Here is a 20,167-nt window from a genome sequence, read left to right as displayed (position 1 = left end):
ATTAATCCTAGACATTTAATATATATTTTTGTTTGCCTGTGAAATTTTCTGATAAAAAATTTAGCATAAATAGAACATTTTTGTTAATACGGAATCAACATTAGATGAATAAATAAAGATATCTAAGTATTTCCATATAAATATGGTTCACAATTGTAACGACACTTTTTAAACAAACGCTTCACCGATTCACAACTCTCTAACTACTTTACAAGGACTCACTGACAACTGTCGAACATTCCTCTCAACAATTTGCTTATAACTATCGAGAAACTTTCTCTAAGCTAACCACGCCACACTTTTAAAGAATTCACACACACAACACACATTCTTGCTACGTACTATAGAGCCAAATTTACATATGGTGCCATGCATTTCAGTCTTCAAGTGTATTCTTAGCATCGCTTTTCATTCGCAGCAAAAGTTATTTCCTCTTCAGTTTTAGCCCCGAGAGTTTAGATTTTAATACCTATTTTTAAATTTCGTTTTATTAAATAGAAACATCGTAACATCGTAGAAAAAATTAATAAATAAAAAATTTATGATTTTTCTCATCTAAAAGTTTTAGAAATTATGTGTATATTATTTTGTGAATTATCTATTTAATCGCTGATTAATTCTTTCGTTTCACCGACGAGGGAAAAACTAGAAATACAACCATCGGATATTTTCTCGTGAGCGGGATTAAAGTGGTTCATTATTAAGAAATGCGCCGGGGAATAAGAATAGTACGGTCTAGGGATTGAAAAGGAGGGAATTGGAAGGAAAGCGGGGTAGAAAAGAATCCACCTTTTGTGCCGTCCATTCTCGCACTCAATTCGATTGAAAAATATGCCAATTGTAAATCGTCGAATGCAATATTGATCGGAGAATTTCTTCGGTGGATTCTAAATGACTTTGCGTTGCGGTTATGTCAATGGACTAGATTAATTAAATTAGCTTTGTTATTTGCGATCAAGCGTGGTAATTTTCGCACGTTTAAAACATATAAAAAGTTCTACACAATTTGTAAAAGTACAATATACATATAATATATTCATATATATATGATGTGACAAACATCTCTCTATATATATGTACATCCATTAGTATTATTTCAGATTTATTGAAATGGTTTAATTGGTGTTGATATAAGTTGTTAAAACAAACAATGTACACTTGTATCACTGAAGCTTCAATCAATAAGGTAATAATAATTACATTATTATCGTTATGTAAATAGAACTCCAATTTCATTATATCGCAATCAAAAGTAGTTATTATTTTAGGTACATATTTTAAGTGGAAAGGTCCGTAAGTTGCGTGATAACAGGCCACTTATCAAATTCGATAAAACCATCTACTTACGTGCTCATATTGCGTGAAGGTTATCTAAGCATGTAATTACATACATTGAATCTATCGATAGAAATTTTCAAATATGTTGCATATCATATCAATCTATGCATCTGACGTAATATCTTCATTCTATATTACAAATATTTGAATTTCAAATTTAAAATTTGAATTCTCATTTAAAGAATTAAAGATGCCCTCTGGTATTTCGAAAAATGTCAAAATGGCAAAAAATCCAATAGTATATTGACGATAATAAGAGACCTTCTTCGAACCAAATAATATTCATCCGAGCCAATTTCTGCTATAGCTGTATAGTGTATAGTGTTGTATACTGACGAAATATGTCTATACACATATACTTATTTATTTTCATCACACCATTTTAATTATGTAACTATCTATACATATATGACATATTACGCATTACAGGTCGATAATTTCAATGTTGGGTTGTAACAGAACGTTGAATATGTTTCTAAGCAACCAGAATGTGGTTAAAGGAGAGGCACGTAACAATTCTATTCTCTGCAAAATGACATTGCACTTCAAATGACGTCAGCATAGTTGAATCAGTCCTGAGTATCCTTGTCTTTGTCTTCCTGCAAGCTTCGAAATCACTTCAATGCGAACTACTACTTGGAAATTCAGTTGTATTGTTTGTAAATTCTATCTAATTCAGAAATTGAAAATTCAGTAGCAAGAAACAACTAAAATACACGAAGCTCTTGATTACTGAGAATGATATTTGGATTGAAACGTAATCTGTGAAATTATCTAATAGTAAAATATTCTGTTGTTTCAATTTCTTACAAATCTTAATAATTTAGGCACGAGGAATTACTTGAGTTTATCGAGAAATAGGAAACTATTGAAACTTAGAGAATCAGCCAAGAATTTTTCGTAAGAATTAAAAACTATAATAATAAATAGAATCTGGATTTATATGCAAGTATTTTGTAAACCTAATTAAATGAATGGAATTTAAATAGCGATTTCTTTCGTCCACTAAATCTGTAATGAATTCCTTACTTTGAATTTACATTGTACTGTATCTTTAAATTTTCCATAAATGTATGAATATCCACAATCTAGTTATAAAATATTTCGTTAAATTTTCTGTTATCATAAAACTATTAATATCACAGAGCTCGTAAAAACTGCAAACCTTAGTTCAGAAGAAAATTCTTCCATCTCTGGTTGGCTACGATGTTATCTTTGTACTTTAAAGGAAGAAAAATATCAGTGTCTTCCAGCAACCGCCAGTTCCAAAACCTGGAATACAACTATCCTCGAAACGTGCACTGTCTTAGCAGCAAAGTTTGTAAAAACGAGCAGTCAAAAAAGACCTGCGTCAAAGTTTCTTCCCACATTCATTGCATAAAGTTCTTTTTCTAAATTATTTTATGTAACAACTTCTTTCTTGTTGTATCAAGATGAGGATAAAAAGAAAAAACACAAAATGTTATTACTATTTTCTTGATATTTAATATCATCTAAAACAGTTTAAAAAACTTGAACGATATTTATAGACCTACTACAATTTGATATGAAATTAGGTAAAACTTTATAGAATGAAATAATAATTTATTTAAATGAGAACAAGATTAACAATGAGATGAAAATATATGATGTTTCATCAAATATATATTGTTCAAAAATAAAACAATCAACTGTAAAGAAGTTTCTCGTTATATTGATATGTTGTATTGACAACATGAGAAATTTTAAATATGTATCTTCTAAAAATGAGAAATGTAAAAATGAATCAAAGAATTAAATAGGTGGTTCTCGTTATCAATGAAATATCACTAACGAAAAGGTAATGAATTTTTTTATACGCGTCAAAACTGAATGGCACTAGAATTAATCAAGCACCAGAAAAAAATGCAAAAAGAAAATCTCGTTACCAGACGAGATGCAATACTGAAAAAGATAAAATTTAGTAGATGATGTTCAGTGTAGCCATAAAAGAGTCATTAACCTTTTCAATGCAAGGTCCATAAAAATAAATCGCCTGTAAAATCAGGGAAGAATTTATTTAAATTTTACAGACTGTAACCGATTATCGAAGATCTTAAAATATTTAACTATACGTCAATAACGTTCCTCCTGAAAATTCATTCGAGAAATGAGATGAAGGATTATCCAATAATGACTAAATTACATTATACGAGAGCAACATTCACAAAAAAGAGAACGAAAGTTCTTGCAGAAGCTACGACCGCTGATATATACATACGCAATTTCGCAAAAGCTATACTATCGTCCATAACTATGTACTATTTGGATACCTGTTGAAATTCGTCCAGAAAATTAATATCTTTATTAAATATCCAAAGTTATGATTTAAGAAGGTTTTTGAACTGTTAATTCCTTACATTTTAACGTAACTGGCATTCAATGCACTGCTAAATTTGAACGCAAACAAGAAACATATTATATCATCGTTATATCAGAAATACGGTGTAAGCTACCAAAATGAAAATTGTGTACACAGCACATGATAAAGTGGATAGATATATGACAGCTATACCGACTGTGAATCCGAAGAATTTGATGATTTTCAATATTATCGTCGATACTCTCAATCAAGGGCAATATCCTATAGTGCATATACTCGGTTTTAACTATGGACCAAAATCAGGAAAAGAAGAAATTTTGTATTCACGTTTACAATATTGATTATACAATTTCTTTCATAAATAAAAAATCGAGAGAAAGGGTGTGTGTGTGTGTGTATAGATATATAATTTTAAGCATTTCCTACAGTGCACATATTATTTTTCATACTTACGAACAATGGTGCATATAAAGGATCATACGATCCACTTCGTTTGTTGGCCGCGTCTTAAATCAGCCCACGAAATTAAATGGAACCGCCCTGGTAATTGCTCCCTCTTATTCCGTACTTTAATTAGTCGTCGACGATATCGTGAAACTTTGCTGCAACGGGTGGTGCGAGAACCCGGGAAGACAAGGGGCATAACATTCTTCTTACAGGCTAGCACTTGAAATTCAGATAAGAAAAGCTTTACCGTCATCTTCCCTTGTCGCCGCATTTTACCTTCGTTTCGCTGCCTTCGCCAGTAACTGCTATACATTGCTCTTTTGTCATTGATTTTTGACCAGCTGCATTGCGCGGCTGTTTAATGCTTTATTACGCTCGTACACGTTTTGCGTGACTCACAATGATTACAAATTCCTTTTTTCCTCGTTGAATGAGGTAACCCGAAGGATCTGAAAACTTAAATCCTGCTTAAAACGAAGAAATCACAAACTAGAAGTTAAAGTAAGTAATGGAATGTGATGTGTTCAATTTCGAATGGTTTAGTATTGATATTTAATTAAATTTATTCATTTCTACACTTAACTGGAGTTGCGATATTAGTGGTAATTTGGTTGTCTTTATATAATCGTAAGAAAATTTGTTGTAACCCGAAAATATATCCTGCCTTAAAATTTATATATAATCTAAAATGAATAGAAATAGGATAAATAAGTCCTCCAATTAATTACACATTTGATGAAATAAACTAATGTTTAAAACAAGTTTATACTTACAAGTCTTATCTACAAATTTTCTTACTAATGCTTTTTAATTTTATTATACGTGCTTCTGTGATAATGTAATGATAAACTTTATAGCTAATAGAATACTGTATAAAAGTTCTACATGCACTAATTCATGCAATTAATTATTTTTGATGATACAAAGCAAGTATCTAGAGTCCAAATTATCGTCGATAATAGTTATAAACGTGTATGCGCCTATATAATGTGTATGTACGCAACATGTTTTACAAGAGTACGTTAGGCAAGAAAATTGAAAAATTTTTATATTCTCTGATAACTCTATTATTTTTAAAAAAAAGCCCTGAAACAAAGAAATAAACAAAGTATTCTAAGTGTCTATCTTAGAAATGTTCAATATATTCTCAATTAGTGATGTCCAGCAATCTTTTTAAAAGAATGTATTTTTGCTAGAATATGTTTCCTGATACGATCATCGCTCCATTCTTGTATTTCACTTCAATTACAATTAATCTTTCCCACCGATATTGAATATATTGATGAATATGAATATTCGATAAATAGAAATGAAATCAACATTTCCAAATGATTTGTGAAATCAAAATTATTTCTCGGAATTGTCAAAACGTCGTGTATAAATTGCCTCGATTTTGCGTATAAATTTTAAAAATATTGTCACTTTGTACAAAATCACCTTAAATTTTCACTAGAATAATACATTCCTGGTAGACAGAGGTAACATTTTTCAATTTTAAAATAGTAGTCGAAGGAACCAAAGTGCATCTATATCCATAAAACAGCCACGTGCAAATCTCCGAGGTGTCTGAGGCCTGAGGGGAAAAAATTTCAGAAAGTACTGCAAAGAATACTACAGGATATAATGCTTTCGTCGAAAGCAAACTCAGGAAAAAACGACCAAGATGATGAAGAATGCGGTAAGATTTAGTAAAAAAATATTGCGCTAAATAATATTTCCTTTTAACAAAGCACATTACATTACACTTGTAACGTTTCAAAAATTATTAAATTACTCGAATTCAAAAAAAGATTAGTGTGTTATTCGTAACTTATAACGATGATACGTTTATTGACTGTTTAAGAAATTCCACGTTATATCTAATATGTAAAAAATGCTTATATGGAACAATATATTTCAGAAAGATATATTGCATGTTAAGAAAGATACTTGTTATAAACGAGACGCAATACGTATATATCTTTTTCCTAAGTTTTAAAATGAATGTAAAATATGAGAAATAATAGATTATTAATAAATAGATTATTAGGGTGAATTATATTTAACTATATTATGCAATATACAGAAAATCGCATATACGTATCGTTCTTTATTTGTCATTCATGTGTCATTCAATATTTGTCTTCATTTATTTAAGTTAGGACACGCTTTAAACAAGTTTAAAACACATAAGTATGTCAAACATTGTGAAATGTATAAAGTAGAAATCTGTTTTTGGTACAATTATATTATAATGGCCTCGTAAAAGTTCTCAAGATAAGTTAGTGTAAACCTGATAAAGAGAAAGTAAAGCTATCTTTCAAACAAGTTTGCCATAGCCAAGCAATTGAAATTCAGATAAGAGAATTCACTCTGTTTCTCACCAGTAAAACTATGAGATACAATAGAAATAAACACGATAACAATTATCATGATGAATATTACATTTGATGTTAGAAAAGAAACAAATCTTGCCAACATGGCATATGAATCTATTCACAACAAAACTATCTTAATTTTTCCCATTCTAGACCATTCACAGTCTTTGAAGAATATCGTTGACTAATTCTTATTCTTTATTAGGATCACAAGAATACGATGATAAAACTAGAAAATACTCCATGATTTAGAAAACTTGGCAAAAGTAGCCTTAAAATCATTTCAAAAAAGTAATTCGAAGGAAATGTTGAAATTACGAACCACGATATTAAATAACTTTGAGTTGATATATTTCTTTGTATCGGCGAATGTAACGAAACAGATAAATCTATATCAAAATCGTGATCGTAAGATACTTTTAAGAAATGATCCAAAACAGGAAAAAGTGTTTACAGTATGCTCGTCATTCTGACAAAAGCATTTTGAAAATGCTATAATACTCGATGTGCTTTGTACCAAGTTGAAATATGAAATTCACGAAAGAAAGATTTCCACTGATATTCACTTGTATGGATGGAAATAATAACGATGCGCTAAATACGAAGTGTTCATGCCAGACCTATATACTAAAAATTATTGTTTCGTTCACGTACTTCCGCGGTTAGAAAAAGCGAGCATGAAAACTCGCATTACCGCAGCATTTGCGTAACCGGTGCATACAAGAAATTTAAAGGTAAATGGTACAAGGTAAACGGTGTATTATTTTTATGACGCGATAATTCGAGAAAAGGATAGTTTTGTGTAGCAATCATATACTCGATTGTAAAGAACGAAAGATTTTCGGTTTTGTGATTCACAAGTTGGAGAAATTGCACGGCTTTACATGTACATATTATACACATACGCAGTCTCATGAGAGTATTCGAATACTTGTAGACACTTGTATGATATATTATATGCATTGTACTAAACATTTTGAAACATTAGCTTTGTTATGCAATTCGACTATCATGATTACTATTATGGTATATAGTTTGAGACAAATCGGGGAATATATTATCTACCTCTGTATTTAAATTTCAAATACTGTTATATATGAATATGTAATAATAATTTTATAATAATATATTCCATTATGTTATATAAGATTCGTTGTTTTGGAATAACTGTTGCATAAGCAATGCCACAAGGAAGTTATTACACAAAATATGAAGGGTCAGAGATACCACTTGAGTTAAAATGAAAAGTTCGCTTATGAAAATAAACATGAAATTCGTTATAAAAAATATACAAAAATGCACGCAACATTGAAATGCGTGCTTCCGATAAATCTTTATGAACAAAAATTACAGTCGTTAGTAAAATTCATGGACAATCAGTGCCTGTACGTTATATGGGTAAAATGCCACAAATTATCAATCAAAAATTATTTTGTTAAAATAAGATTAAATAGTGCGAAGTTATTAAGTGAAAAAATACCGGCAATTCTAACGACTGTCGAAGATGCCACGGTTAATTCGGACAAATCATTACTTTTGATTATTGTAAAACGATAAGACGTGTACGAACAGCCATAAATAAGAAACGACTTGGAAAACCCAATGGAAAAGTGATCTTTCTCCATGACGCTGCTCGGCCAGATTCTGCAGCTGTGACACAGAAGTTATTGCGTAAACTTCAGAGGCAAGAATAGGAACATCAACTTTATACATACTCCGAAACTCACCATGTAATACTCATGCGTTTGGCCATATGAAAAAGATATAACTGGAAACATTTCAGTACAGATGACGAAGTATAGCAACCTCAGAATTATTACGCGAAATCTCATGCAAACCTCTGGAATGCAGAATTCAGAAATTGGGAATATGCTATCTGTATTTTGTAAAGTAGTGGGTAGCGGATAATTTACGCTAGTAATAGGATGGATTTTTTTCACGCGTTCATATTTCTCGGATTGACTCATCCTTGTATATAATCCTTGTATATATTGAGTTAATCTCACGGCTCCATTACTTTTATTTTCAAAAATGAATTAGAATAGTATAATGAGAAATTCTTTAATTACAGAGAAATCTGGTTGTGACGGAAATGATTCGCATAGTTATAGTTATGAATATTCTTTAACAAACATATAGAAATGTACAGTTATAAGATCAAAGTATTTAAAAAGAATAATTTACATTAGAAAAATGTTACATTACAAATTTAAACAAAAATATTCAACAACACGATCGGAAACTACATTTATTTTGCTTAAGAATAAACGAATTCTTTTCTACAAAAGCATACTTAAATGAAAATGTCATAGTCTCAAAGACCTTTCCTTTCCTTCCCTCTTGTTTTTTTACTTTAGGAAATGCCATTCGCGAATTCTTTTGTTCTTAACATTAATTAACTTTCCGACGACACTGGAAATGTTTCCTGCGGTAGATTTACTTAACAAAATACTAAGAAGTCGAAAGGGTAAGAAACAGTATATCCTTTTTATCTAGCTACCAGGTGAAATTTCTGGCAAAGAAGCCTCTACATTCGTTTGCTTCCATTCGATATTATAATAGTTTCTCCAGCTATACGAACTCAACTTTCTTCCGATACTACTAATAGAACGTTGTAGGAGTAACGTTCTTTAGCCAAACTTCTCTTATGACATGCTCCAATGAATTTTCCCTCTTGTTCGTCGAATACTCATGAAACATCGTTACTTTAATTTCTTTAATTATTTACAAGATTGAATTTTATCAGAAGTTTCTTGTTTTCAAGTGGCATCAAAAAGTTTCTACCGCAAAACTTACTTCAAGGAAATTATAAACTAATTCTAACAGTTATTCTTTAGAATTTTATTTCAATGTTAGCTTCTCAATGCAGTGAATTTTTAACATGTTTGTAAATTTGATTTATTAGTAAGAGCTTGAATGGAAGCAAAAAATATAAATTGATATTTTTTACACAATTAAAACAATAATACTTAAACAAAGAAACCTAGAAGAAAAATCTAATAGGTATTTTTTTAATTCTTTTATTTCTATATCATTTTACTATTAAAAAGCAGTATTTTAATATGACCTATTTCAGAATGAAAAGAACCTGTTAAACTCAAAACTAACAGATCGACGAAGTTTTGGAAAAGTATAACTAGTATTAAAAATTGAATATCTCAATTTATTATATTTTATATTCACTACACCAGAAGTGTCGTTACACGTTTCATACAATTTGGCAAGAATACTATTTGAACATTTTTACGATTAGATATAAAGGGAAAAATTTCTTTACGGAAAAGGATTTCAATATTTAATATATCAACGTGCCTCAAACAATTCGACGTATCAAATAACATTAAATTCAGGCTGGAACTAATCGCGCAACGTGTTAATAAAACGGGAACTAAATAAAATTGATTTATAGATTGGGCAAAATATCACTTCCGATGAAATGACTGAATCTTAAGGGATCCTTTGTCTTCCACTTCAGCTTCTACGTCCTCCAATTATTACGGCTATTAATTACGAGACGTTTGTCACGAGGAAAAAGAGCTTGAAAAAGGCAAAGTCACCGAGCAAGCTTTCCATGGGAGAGTAAAAACAAGAAAGGTACTTCGCTGCTAAAAAATACAAAAGGAATCAAATGCGCATTTTTACTGTCTGTAATCAGCGGAATCTTAACTCACCACGACCTTTGATTTCAGCGAAGGGTGAACTCGCGGCTAAAGAACAAAATGTCATCTATCTCTTCACCTTATCGTTGACTGGTATAATTGCCTTGTAACGAATTATCAAACGGCACGCGGCGAGTATAAACGTCCGCGATAAAATTCAAGCAATAGAAAGTTGAACTTTAAAAACACGATATACAAACAAACTGTAATATTACTTCCTCCAAAATGGTACTCAATAGAATGATATTAAAGACAAAATAATGATATTAAATAAATTATTTCTATCGTCTATCTATAAATGTCACTTTCGAATAAATTCATGTTTCACGCGTGTGTTGCAAAAAAGTTCGAATCTGTTCGTTCCAACGGAACGTTTACAGATAGGAGCGGTGGTCAGTGATCAAGTACGATCACCGCAGACAAATCTCGACCGCTAACGCGCAATCGAGTGACCTTATCCGAGAAAAATCACGGGTCAACGAGATCCGTGTTAACCGCACGGAGAGCTGACGGTCGTCCTTCCGTGGTAAATTAACCAGGAAACCCGAATAGTAGGATAGGAGGATGGGGGTGGACGACAGTGGGAGACGGTGGCTATGCAGGACTATTTGCGATGAAACGCGAGTCATGGGCAGGGCTCGTTAGAGTTTCGTCGGTTGCTCGTTACACGCCGTCATGGAGAATTGCAAAAGGGCTTGAGAGGAAAAGGCGCGCTCGTTTTTCTTCCTCTCGGTGGCAACAACACGATGGCGCGGCGTCTAGGCCCGGAAACGTCCGATCTGTCCATTTCCAAGCGGGACCGGTTCCATCCCTCTTGAGTGTCGTGCGTCGCTCATTACCAGCGTCGAACAAAAGGCGACCCTACTTCTATCCTCAACGAGTTCTTTCCCGAGGGACGTCTAAAAATACACGCGTATCCCGCCACCTTGATCTCATGTCCGTGTGCATGTCAGTGTGGCCAGTCCGTCGCTTACCACGACGAGAATTTCTGTTGCCCGGCCAGAATGTCGTTCTTCATTAACGTTGGCGCGGCGCTTGGAATCTTGGGAACGTATTTGTGCCCTTCGCCACTGTCCTGTGAGTGTAACGTTTAGCGGTGAGGCGGAACTTGAGGGTTTCTGCCATGGCAAATGCTTCAACTGGATGCGCTTAATGAGCAGCTTCCAGGGAAAAATGAAGCTACGTGGAATTAGTCGGCTGTTTGTATGATGTCATGTATTAGACAAACGAAAGGGAATGTACTTCTCATTTCATACATAATACTTTGCTATCTTAAGTTTATAAATAATTTATCGCCTTTTAGCCTTGTATCGAATATGTCCAATATCTTTTTATCTGTTTGGCTAAAATATTAATTTGCATAAATATTCATAGCGTAATTATTATCTTAGCAAAATTATAATGTATATCTCTCAGAAAAGATAAAACCATATTATTCACTTATATTTCTCTTCTATAATTCCAATCTCATACATATCGCAAAACTGTCATTTTGATATATGAAAGATCACTTTCTATCTTTTAGCGCTAATAATTACATTTCCCGATTGCTTACTTAGAGCAAATTATTTCATTAAATGGAAAAAGTATATAAAAATATAATATATGAAAATTAATATAAGAATATATAGCAATATATTAGGTTATTCCAAAAGCTTTTTTCGTTTTATTGTTTATTGTTCTACTGAAACAAAATGGATTATACATAATTCAATATAATAATATAATCAAAAAATGTTGTGCATCTATTATTTCCTTATAGAACGAAAGAAACTTTTGGAACATGCATTTATAAACATACGTCGAGTTTAGTTTAATACAGTTTAATGTTGGCCTTAGAAATTCTTCTTGTTAAACGATCGAAGCTGTATTAACTTAATTAAGGTTATTCAATCAATGTCGCACACTGAAAGGTTAATTGAGTAAACGAAAGTTCCAATTGTTAAAGTAAACCGAAATCTCGTCGACTTGCGAGCGGCCTAGCCTGCAAGCTCGAAATTTTTAATTACCACTACCCATTTGAAATAAAATTTTGTCAGTCAACTTCAAAGCAAAATTTGATTAATTGTGTGACACGCTCTGATTAGTAATGGCATCGATTGAACAAGGTTTATAACTACGCCAGCTTGTAACTAAGTTTTACGCTGATATTGACGAACTTAGGGCGAAAGGATCAATCGAATTGTACGCCCTTTTTTTGAAGGGACGGGAATGAATTTTATGTAATTATATCGTTAGGGCTAAATAAGTCATTATTCCTCGTTAATGGAGGTGTCTCACTGTATAATTCAGGCATGGAATTTGCCCACTGTTCGTAGATTAACTAATAACATTTAAAAATAAATCTAGTTTACAGAACTTTGGAAACCTAACTTACTAAAGTGCCAGATATTGAACAAGCTTGGTGACTAAGTAATAAAACGAAAGTTCTTGAGGTGGTTATTTAACTATTCTTTAAGTGAATTAGCCCAATGTTGAAACCAATTAACCGCTGTAAAAGTATTACAAATTTTGCAGAAATAGCGAACGATGTGGAAGCTGATGAAAATTCGTACATCGCTATTCCGTGCAACATGTGTCATGGTTGAACGAATACAAATGACTCTTGTTCAACGTGAAAAATCTTTGAGATAGCTTTTTCAACAAATACTGCTCAAATAAGAAGTTACGAAAAATTACAAACAAAAATCTGCCTTAAATTATTAGTATCGAGTAGTATCGAAGTAGTATATAGTAGTATCGAAGGAATTTCGTGTAGGAATTTTTTAAGTACAAGTTATAACCACTATAATAATAATTCATGTAATACTGTGAAATAAATATTCATTTGTCACGTATAGAGTGTCTCAGCTTTTCCGTAAAACATAGCAACAACATTTTATGAATGAGAATAAAAAATATATCGTACAAACATTGGTCCCTAAATACTTTACTAAAAAGTTGTAATCAGAATACGAATATAATAAGAGTAATAATAATGTAAAGTTACAAAAATGACAATAACAAACTAGCTCTTTAATGACATTAAACCGATATATTTATACATTAATATGTATACTTGATACGATGAATAAAGTTAAAAATAAATACAGATTAATAGTTTCACTAATATATATTAAATGACTTTGCTAATATGATGGAGATATATGTTTATATGTACTTTGCTCGTCCATACTTCCTTTATATTAAACCAATAATTCCATGATAATATTTGCATTCAAATTCTGTCTCTGATTGAAAATCTTGTAAACAGCAAAGTAAACATATTGCAAATGAAAATTATATATCTAGCCGCCTCGTAAAGCAAGTTAACGTTTCCGCTGAAAGTTTAATTATAAAATAGTTAATTTATTTTCCGAGGCAATTATACATAGTTTTTTAATACTGTATTTTTTGTTTGAAAAGAAGGTAACTCTTTATTTATATTTTATATCAGGACATAACATATATTTTGCACAATCTTTGTTTAATTTCTAATTATAAACTATAAAAGACTATAATCCTTACGAAATACCTATTGACCAATGTTTATTTCATTTGATATTGAAGTTTCCTGTTTGAGATGTACTACTTTCTGGTCAATCTGCGAGAAATCGATGGAAAATTTAGAGGTGTCTGGCCATTCACACAGAGCGGACCTAATGAAATTGACCATGATACCGTGCGAGCAGGGACTTTCCTTTGATTTCGGGAAGGTAGTCAAGGGAAGTGCTAGCCGAAGGGTCGTGGTAATGTTGTAAACGAGGGTGAATCTCGATAGGCAAAGGGTGGAAATAACTGTTTCTTTAATTACCCAGCACTGAATTTTGAAACATAAATATTATGTTTCAATTCGTTATCGTTATTGCTGTTGCAGCAACAACATAAGTCTGTTGATTTTGCATAAATAAAAGAATAAAGAAGAACATCAAATATTCATACATAAATGTTATATTGTTAATATAACAATTTGAAGGAAACTGCAAATTACTTCCTGAAATTGTTTAATACTCATAAATATTTAAAGTCAATTTCGTTTCATAAAAAATCGCTAACTAACGTAGGTAAAAGATATCATCGATCTAAAATTCGTGTTCCAGACAATTAGCTATTCGTAACAGGAAGCAAGTACTATTGAAATTTATAAATTTAAAACTGTGATATGTTTGAATCTTAAATTTGGAAATGCGAATAGTTATATTGATTATATTAAAAATGTCGCGTAGATTTCTTTTATCATAAAATTCCATATTCTTCGTTTACAATTTATTTGTTTGGGTTAATTTTAAAACTTGTTATTTTTTATATGTCTGTGAATCTTCCAATTTTCCAATAAGCATAGTTAGTAAAAATGAACAGAAAATGTATCAGAATTTATTTTAAATGAATTTTAATAAGATAATTGTATTCTTTTTCTATATGCAATATATCTTTATCGCAACTGCTTTCACTTTCATATCTGTCTATCTTCATTTCGTTCGCGAAACAATTTTCACCATAAGCATTTATTACGTGTACGATGTCCAATATCACTTCCACTAATTGAATTTCTAGAAATTCAATGTTGACGAGTTCCATTAAAAATCGAACCGATACAGTGGAACGCTAGGTAAATCAAGAGGTAGTAATGAAAAACTTCGTTGGTTTTCAATCGCATTCCGTTTATTGTCGGTAGAAAGCGACAAATTATATTTGAAACAAACATTTAATAAACGAACCTTTTCAAAGTCTCTTATTTTTCATTTCTAAAATCACTTTAAGTATCGCCGATTTTAAGCAGAAGTAACGTCTGCTTTAAACATTAAACTTTTTTTTTTTAAGAGAATGTCTTCACACGTCTTTATTAATTCAGTTTACGTATTATTCTCGTTTTCGTGAAAGGAATACGTATCACCTGCATTTTTCCAACGTTAAGTTAAGATTGCCAAAAGTGGATAGAAATCAACGACCTACCTACGTCGTATGACATTTAAAATTTCGCTAATAAGATAAGCTCAAGAGGGCCCAGAAATTACATAAGTTTATAACAAATATGGTATAATACGAACCCTAATTGATCCAATAGTAGTACACAAGAAATCCACTTTCTATACCAATAACCAATAAAGTACCTTTTCCCTGGCACCAAAAAAACATCACATAGATACCTATCTCCTGTCTGAAATGCGTTCTTTCCTTTCATCCCATCAACAAAATAGGAGGGAGAAATCAAGGAACGAACAGGCAGAAAATAATTCGGCGATACAGTTCTTTCAGACAGGGCTTTAGCAGGATCGGCAAAGGGGCGCACGAGCGCGTTCGTTTTCCATTTCGGGAGGATGGTAGGTGTCCTGGCCGGCGGCGGGACGTAGTAATGAAATTGGCCGGACGAGCGACCAACAACGGGGTGTCCCTTTGATTTCAGGAACGAACGAGGGAAGCGCTGGGATAAAAGGAACCCCAAGATAACTCGGGGAACGAGGGTAAATTCCGCGTGGGCAAAGGGGGCGTGGAGGGGTTGTAGCCGGCAACGAATGGAAAAGAGAGGACTCGGCGCGATGCGGCGAAGAGAATTTTCGGTTGTGCCACTCACTCGTAATTCCACGCGTGCCCACTTGAGATAACTCTTGTTAAGCAAGCATTAATGACGCCCCCATCCGGTTGAGCGACGCTGGAGAAACGCCGATAACCACGACCGCGTAGAAACCTTCCAGTCGGATGAAGATGCTACGAGCAAGCCCTCGTTGCTTGCTGACTGTACGCGTTTTCGAAACCTTGCCGGTCGTCCTCTTTCTACATAGTAATAAATCCTGTTCAGCCGGAAGCCGAATCATCTCGATATAATCTTTAGGAATTTCTGAGGAACCGCCTCTACCAACCAGCTCAACGGCGACCTCGCGAGAGATTCGTTTGAAGTTGTATCTGCTCGAGATATTACGTATACTCGCGTTCCACTCGAGTTCCACTACCATGTGCCTTTGGATAAGAGCCGGCCCTTGAAACACGAGAAAAGATTGCGAGAAAATTTGCAGTCATCTTACGTTCGCGAGAAAATTGAATCCTTTTTGAAAATACTATGTAACTGTTAGAAATTTTGTTCGAGTTTCGACTCAGTTTTCGTGTGACTTTGGAGTAAATGATGAACGGAGTGAAATAAATGTAATCACTGTGGTGCCATTTTGTTCTGAGTGCCTTTCCGTGTAATAGGAACGAAGTAACGTTGTGAACATATAGCTCTTTGAACATCCATTTGTCATTTGGAAAACTGACAAGATACGAGATATTTGTGTTAAATATTAATACTTTCAAAGTTACTAACAATTAACTTACAAAATTCCATGAAATGTTGTCCAAAATTCCATCAAATATAAAATTAAAAGGATATTACATGTAGTTCATTTTATCTAAATCGATTTTAATTCTAATAAGTTTAGGATACAAATGTAATGTATTGGAAATTGAAAAACCCCGGAAAAATGAATTATTACACCTAAAATATTTATAATCACTTTCACGAAGAAACCTGTCCTCAGTTAACCGATTAAACGGTATATTTATGTCTGGTACTCTATAATGCCACTTCAGTGCTTTCATTCTAAAAGGTACAATCCTAACACAATAAGTCCGTTCATATTTCTTTACCTCGTTGAGAAAAGCTCTGAATGTGAAACGCACGGAGTACTACGATAGCAGTATCTGTAGCATAATGAAAAACAAATACTGCACTCAAGACTATCGTATTATATTCATAAACTATTCACCAATAACTTATATACTCACAAGCATGATAAAGTTAATCTGTAAAAAGGTTGGCTCGACTTTTAAATTTTATTTAATAATTAATATATCTATACATTCCTAAGGTCGAATTTTTTATAATAATGCTCGATAAAAAATTTCACTTGGTATTTTTTAATTACTTTTACTAATTTTCAAACTAGATTTTCTCAGATTTTTCTCAGAAATAAAGACACAGAAGAACAAATTTTATTCTATGTTATCGATTTGTTTGTTCGTATAAAATCACTCTTGTCATTATTGTACATTCGATAACCAGAAGATAACTTGCGTAATAATGTAAGAAGTAAAACATTTGATAAAATTTGTCAGTAATAAATCGATAATATATTTTATTATATTATTTACAATTATTTGTCATCTGTCCTTTAAGCTTTTCATCCTTTCTCTTTCTAAAAGTGTCACAAGTTCTATCATCTTAAATTCAATTTTCAGAAAGACCGCATTACGTATGGAACGATCTTAATATTTTTAATATTTCTACTTTATATATCAATTTTATATAAGAGAAAGCTAGATTCATGAATTTGCCACATTTACAATACAATTTTACAAAACAGATAGCACTAATAGTAACAAAAAAAAGATACGCTTTCCCGGAATTTCCATTATTTACCATTTCTATGAAATTTTCAAGAAACCATTTTAGTAAACAGATATACATATATAGATACCCAATTTCCCGACGTTGCGGATTCAAGGACACGTTTCACATACACGATGACCTCCCGCAACTGAATTCAATTAGTATTGCTTGGAGGAAGAAGGAAGAGGGAAACCGAAGGAAAGTTTCTTTTCTGCCAGGCTTAGTTTTCCCTCTTTGTTCTTGGTCTGCCCCCAGGGGAATGTTCTTAAAATTAGTTCGCATTGGCGTGATGCACGGTGCTGGTTCGTTTTAAGGCGAGCTCTTTTCCTTCTGGGTGACAACGGGATTAAATCGACTTCGGCTTTCCTACGACGCTGTCAGCTTTCGGACGAGATGGAAGGGCACTTTTAATTTTCTTTTAATTACACCAATTAATTTTCCATCGTGCTGACAAAGTACGGCGTATACCGCTTGTTAAATAATCTTTATCAAATAAATAATTTAACGCCACTACTGGTGCTACATTTTTCAAACGAAGGAAAGAATTTCCATGTTTTATTAGGCGCGCGCGCTCAACAATATTTATTCAACGAAAATCAACAGTATACTTGTGACGTCGGTGTGTTACGGTAACCGCTGGCGTCGTTACTTTTAACATTAAAGTTGTAGTCTGAAATACTTACGAAAGGATCATTTTAATAAAATTGTAATTTTAACAGAATCGTTACTATATCCAACAATTTATGAAAAAAATACGTGTGTACGGCCGCTTGTCGAATTTTACAATAGTGCTAGAAATTTCATTCTTTTATGTTCGATTTGTTCATTTTCAAGGGCCATCAAAACTTACGCTCAATTTTCACTGAAACTCGAGAGCTTTCGTGAGCTTGAAGTATCATCAATTTTCGTTAAAAATATTCGCTTGTAAGGATACATGTATGTATATTAATGTACTTTCTGTTTTAGCATTCAGTAGAATAATATTCTAGAATGTTAAAATATTTGTTAAAGCGTTTTAATAACATTTCCATTGTGCTATGATTGATCAAAAAGTATACGGCAAGGATTTATTTTTTTATAGATACTGTAAGAAGCCAAAAAATATTATCCATGTACAAAAATAAGTTCATAGGTGATCATTACATAACCTTTCGTTAAAAAACATCAAATCTATATAGAATTATGTAGCTACAATCAAAAATATTGCAATAACTATGTAGTATCGTGGAAAAGATCCTAAGAAATATCAAGCTAACCATAAACAATGTCGCGAGAGCCGAGGCGCCTTCGGGTCCATTAATGTGTCGTCGATCCTTTCAAGTGAATAGTTTCGTAGAAAAGGCCTACGTGACCCTGGTTACGGGTGTTTGCGGAACACATGCGTGGTGGGGCGAAAAAAGACAAAGGGATACTAGAGACAGAGTTGAGAAGTCTGTACAGTGTTAGTTGAGAAGTCAGAGAGAGTGAGTGCAGAAGCCGCAGAGAGTGTGAGTGGAGGAGCCGGAGAGTATGAATCGGGAAGTTGAGAGCCGAGTATGATAATAAGACGTACGACGATATTGTAATCAGTTCGTTGTATTGAGTATTGCTTGTTAAACTAAAACTTAACTCCAAATAAAACATCATTACTTATCCTTATTCTAAGACCCATTAAGTTACTACAACTATAGTAAAAGAAATAGTATTTTAATGCATGGATGATGTTTCAGTAGTATAGATATGTGATTAGTCAGACACCGATTTAAGATACCACATTGCCTTAAAATATTTAAAGTATTTCACACATATGAATAATATTTACATACGTAAAAATTATTTACATAGAAATCATCCTATTATTTACCCAATCATTACACATATACTTCGTTATATATCAAAATTATTTTACAATCTTTATTATTTTAATCATGTTGCAATTTTTATTTTTCTGCTCTCCATTTACACAGTTTTTTTGTATCATATTACATTAACAAAACAGATCTGAAAGCTTCACACTGAAAGCAGATTCATCCTTTTTTTCGGATTAACAAACACAAAATCAAATATTACTTTAGAGCAACAATCGTAAAAGTACGTTTACCATTAGTATCATCGCGTTTATCAAACGGATGTTATCGAATTACGTGTAAAAATCGAATATTTACGATGGATGCAAAATACGAAACGCGACCAAAGCTTTATTCTGACCATATCAATTTTCTGTGCGTACATCGGCAAAAGACAGGCGCAATTTATACGCAGTTGCCGATACGTGTGGCGCGGCGGCGATCCGCAATATCTACCCGTATCTCAATCGTCAACAGTTTGCCGTTCTTCTACAGACATGAAAAACAGGGGACGATGGCAATTTAGCGCTGCTTGGCTGTCTGGTTAGCAGCTGCAAAGTCAGCCATTGAGGGTGACGAAGGGAGGAGATGGGCTCGTCGTTGATCGCGCCTATCGCGACGAAACAATCGGGTCCAGGGGGTAAACGTTCAATCTCGAAACAATACGTAGCCTGGCGGGGCTCCCCGCGGCCCCGAAAACTGCTTTTATCAGGCGTTCGACGTTTCACAGCGGAGATTTATCTCGTCGTGGCATTGCGGCACAATTTAGTTTTTACCGGTGAATCGTCGCAATTCCGTGTCCGATATGCTCCATGATGGTCGACCTGAACAATGGGAAAGAAAGAAACATGCCAATT

This window comes from Bombus affinis, chromosome 3, assembly GCF_024516045.1.
Source record: "Bombus affinis isolate iyBomAffi1 chromosome 3, iyBomAffi1.2, whole genome shotgun sequence".
In the NCBI taxonomy this organism is placed as follows: Eukaryota; Metazoa; Arthropoda; class Insecta; order Hymenoptera; family Apidae; genus Bombus; species Bombus affinis.
This window is presented reverse-complemented; position numbering follows the sequence as displayed.